The sequence below is a fragment of the Chionomys nivalis genome, chromosome 7 (assembly GCF_950005125.1).
Source record: "Chionomys nivalis chromosome 7, mChiNiv1.1, whole genome shotgun sequence".
In the NCBI taxonomy this organism is placed as follows: domain Eukaryota; kingdom Metazoa; phylum Chordata; class Mammalia; order Rodentia; family Cricetidae; genus Chionomys; species Chionomys nivalis.
The window spans coordinates 15,270,561-15,274,830 of NC_080092.1; the positions used below are offsets into that span (position 1 = coordinate 15,270,561).

The following is a 4,270-nucleotide window of genomic DNA, read 5'->3' on the forward strand; positions in this document are numbered from 1 at the left end:
ACTGTGTACCACCACACATCCAGGATAAGCCTTTGGTCTGGGACGACAATGCTGTTTCCAGCTGGGCCAGGATATAAATATTCTTTATGTAGTATTTTGTGTCTTTTTAAGCCGGGTGGTTTAAAATTATGGGTTTTCTACAACTTTATCCACTGAAGTAGAAGGCTCTAGAAGGGATGCAGCATGGGAAATAACACGTACTAGCTGCTCATGTCTTCGTTTACACTGTAAACACATCTGTTCTCCAAACAGTGTGGGGTATAATCACTCCAAAATGTTTAGATCTAACAAAGTATTGACTTTTAAAGGAAAGTTTACTTACTTTTATTATATGCATGAATGTTTGCCTACATGCACGTCTGTGTATCGGGTGGTGCCTGGTGCCCTCAGAGCTGCTCTCAGATCCCTAGAGCTGGAGTTACAGGTGATTGTGAGGCACCAAGTGGGTGCTGGGAACCACACTTGGGTGCTCGGCAGGGCAGTGAAAGCTCTTAACCACTGAGCTGTTTCTCCAACCCACCACTGATGCTCATGCTTTGGAAGATAAAATCCGGTAATTCACTGACTCAGCAACAATTTCAAAGCTAGGTGTGGTAGCCATGCAGGTAATCTCAGCACTCACAGGGCTAAGACTGAAGAAATCCATCAAGTTAGAGGCCAACCTGGGGCTACATAGGAAGAGCCTATCTCAAAGAGTGGGTTAATTTCTAAATTCCAAATTTGCTTTGCTATGGCCAAAATGCCTTCCCTTGCTAAAAACCTAGAGAGACACATAGAAGAGTTATGTTTGAAGTCACATTAAAAAATATAAAATATCAAGTTGGCCAGGGACAAAGCTTCAAAAAAAGGGCTGGGGGCGGGTGTAGTTTAGGGACAAATACTTGCTGAGCATGTGCAAGGCCCTGGGGTCCATCCATAGCAACTGGCGGACTCTTCCAGAGTATGCCAGAACTACTTCCTCCCGGGGTGATATGTAGTAGAATATGCAAGGCAGGAAGGGTGAGGTCCAACCACTCCTGCTATGATCGCAGGGCTCAGGCCCAGCACAGGTGCCTTTTATTGATTTTTCTGGAACCCTCTGAGTCAAATGACCTATTAAAAGTGAAACCTAGGTAGGAAGAACAAAACCAAAACAGTCAGCTGTCCCTCTGGGTCTTATTTTAATAGAAAATGCTGCCAGCATGCCCAGAGGGTTTGGCCATTTACTGGGCAAATGTTCTGTGTGTATTGTTCTAATTTACCAATCAGCCTCCCCAACACTTGGCCACAGCTTTGTGTAACAGAAAAAGGCAGGTAGAAGCTGGCTGTGTTGGCTCACACCTGTAATCCCACCTCAGAACACTGAAGCCTTCCTCAGATACCGAGTCAAGGTCAGCTCCATTTCAAAACATCAACAGTGTGAGGTGAGCAGAGGGCATCCTGGGCACCACTAAACAGACAGCAAAACTAAAGTTTCTTAAATAACAGGGGCTCAAGATTAAACTGATTTCCTCAGCAAACAGAATCATCGAACCTATTTCATTAACCCTTCATCTCCAAGCCACTGACACAGCTAAGTGAGGGCGCAGGGCTGCACCTGACCGTTAGAGTCTTGAAAGCACTCTGTCTGAACAGTCTGTCATCTCAGGCTCGGCCAGGAGGAATTCCTTCTCCTCCAGGTATCTCACTGCCCTGTTTCGCACAGGTGCTATGCGGCCTCAGTGGGGGAAAGTCACAGGAGGGCTGAGAGACGACAAAGCTGTAGGTCCAGGCCCCTCACGTCCTTGAGGGCTCCAGAGAAGACAGACTACGGCACAGCCATCCACACCTGGCTGGCACGGCAGAGCCCTGGAGCCTCCCCCGTGCACATCTGTCCTTCTCAGTGTTGTCGGCACATAACACACCAACCATCCTTACTGCAGGAAATGACCCCACCCAACCGAAAACAAGATCGCAAGCAAATCAGCAGTGTAATTCAGGCCACTTCCTGATGGGTAATTTGATTAGAACAGGGAGGAGCATAAAAGTGGATCAGTAAAAACAACCCACAGACACCGATCAGCCCGGCTTATGAGTGCCTTCAACTATGCTACCATTAAGCTACCATTAAGCCACCGACATTGATGAAAAGCACCCCAAAGCTCCACCATCACTGCAAGGCATGCCATAGCTAATGTTTTCCTCCACTGGACCAAGTGCAGCTACCCTGATAGGGTTAAATGTGATGCAGCTTGAATCCCCCCCACCCAGCAACGACACTGAAGCTGACTCAGTGGTGACTCAAGGAGGCCCTGTCTTTTGCTGCAATCAACTAAGCAGATGCTTCACAGGGAACCCCTGGGCATGGCTGCGGCAGAGGGACATTTCTGAGCACTTAGAGCTGGAACACTGTGGAGTCCTGCATACCGGCTATAACCACCAGTGTGGCTTTCTTAGACGACAACTAGTCATTAAAGGTCACATAAGCTGCTCTGGAGGAAAGCAGGGTGGTTATCTGTAATGGCAGATTCATTTCCTAACGAGATATCCAGGCAGGCTACTTACTGGCCAGTCTGAGAGAGGCAGGACAGCTAGGGATAACATGCTTTTGGGTGGAAATTCTAAAGCATAGATCCTGGAGCTGGAGAGATGGCTGGGCAGTGAAGAGCACTTGGCTGCTCTTCTAGAGGACCCTGGTTTGGTTCCCAGCATCCATATGGCTGCTCATAACTATCTGTAACTCCAGCCATATGCTCTCTTCTGACCTAGGGAACTAGGCACATATGGTGTAGACATACATGGAGACAAATCACTCATATGCATTACCGTGGTAACCAGCTTCAAATCTTTAGTATTTTATAGAATCCATGAAATTAACTAAAGAGGTAGTACTTTGGGGGCCACTGAGGTGGCTCAGTAGGTAGAGGGGTATGTGCTGCTAAGCCTGACAACCTGAGTTCAATCCCCATGTCTGATGCGGTAGAAAGAGAGAAAACAACCTTTGCAAGTGACCTCCACATGCACACCCAGGCAGATACAGCCACTCCCCCCCAAACAAACTTAGTAAAGGACAGTTTCCTTGGTTGGGAATATAAAGTGTGGAGATACCCAATTCTAAAAGGATCCTGTCTAGGGGTGGGCACAGGACAAGAGCGTGGTTCGAGGGAACCCGGGGCACACGCTAGGCCATCTTCACTGAGCTACACTCCCAGCTAAACTTTTAGAATAACTTTTATGTTCAAATAAAAGCAAAAGATTGGAAATCTATTTGGTGATAGGACCCCTCACCTACTATGTGTGAGGCCCTAGGTTCAATCCCCAGTATGTGGGAAGGGTAGAAAGCAGGGCAGAGTTAAAACTGACATAAACAAAGGAAAGCAGAAGAAAGGTGGTGGGAGAGGAAAGAGGATCATAAATTCAAGGACAGCCTGAAAACTTCAACTTTGTAAGAAAGACAGTAGGAGAGATACTTCAACGCGAAACTCTCCATGGTCTTAAGGGCAGAAGCGAAAAGTCCAGACAGCCCAGGACGACTAGAAAAGCGCAAACTGCAAAACAGGAAATAGCTCTTGGCTAGCTGTCAGAGAACCGTGAACTGCTGAAAATTCAATCTATTTTAATTTTGAGTTTCTTTCTTAAAACTCACAGAATCTGGGTTAGACCCTGGTTCAATCCAGTGCCGCAAAACAGCCCCTAATTTAGCAATTAGATGTCCGCTACTAAAACATCCCCTGGCTCAAGCCTTAATCACCCTAGATCTCTTTTGTCCTATTTCTGGGAATGTGATAGTTCTACCCATGGCCACATTTACTCTCTTGTCCATGTGACTGGACATTGTCCCCAACTTGCGTACCACCAATAGTCTTTTTAATTTTAAAAAGAGACACAGTCTTGCTGTGTTGCCTGGGCTGGCTGCCAAGTCCTGATCTCAAGTGACCCTCTTATCTCAGCTCAAGGAGCAGGAACCAAGCAGTCTGTACCTGCATCTCACCGCCACTTCCAAAGGTCAAGCATGACATTATGTAACAGCTCTATGCATAGGGACCATCTCTCTTCAAACAGCCTGTGAGTTCCTGAGCATGCAGGGACCCCGATTCCAATATTTTTGCTTCCTCCAATACCTTCCCTGCAATAAGCTCTCAAATGATTACTGAAAGATCAAGAAAAGTACTTACCAGTCTTCAGGCGTCTCACACTACAAGGCCCGGATTATATATCCAACCTAAGGTCAGACAACAACCTCATTTTTAAAAGGCATTATCTAGAGACAGAAGAGCTTAGAAAATCAAGCTTTTTAAACACCGGAGCCAGG

At 46.6% G+C, this 4,270-nt stretch overlaps 1 protein-coding gene across 3 annotated transcripts in view; it reads right to left on the bottom strand.

Moving 5' to 3' along the window:
- Positions 1-4,253, bottom strand: part of Crebrf (CREB3 regulatory factor) — an 84,638-nt gene extending 80,385 nt beyond the window's left edge. For 2 of the 3 annotated variants that reach the window (XM_057776777.1, XM_057776774.1), the window contains exon 1: positions 4,134-4,224. The gene's annotated coding sequence lies outside the window, so the exon portion shown is untranslated. Of the gene's footprint in view, positions 1-4,133 lie in introns of all 3 variants that reach the window. The other variant, XM_057776775.1, reaches the window with a different exon arrangement.
- Positions 4,254-4,270: the final 17 nt, after the last annotated feature.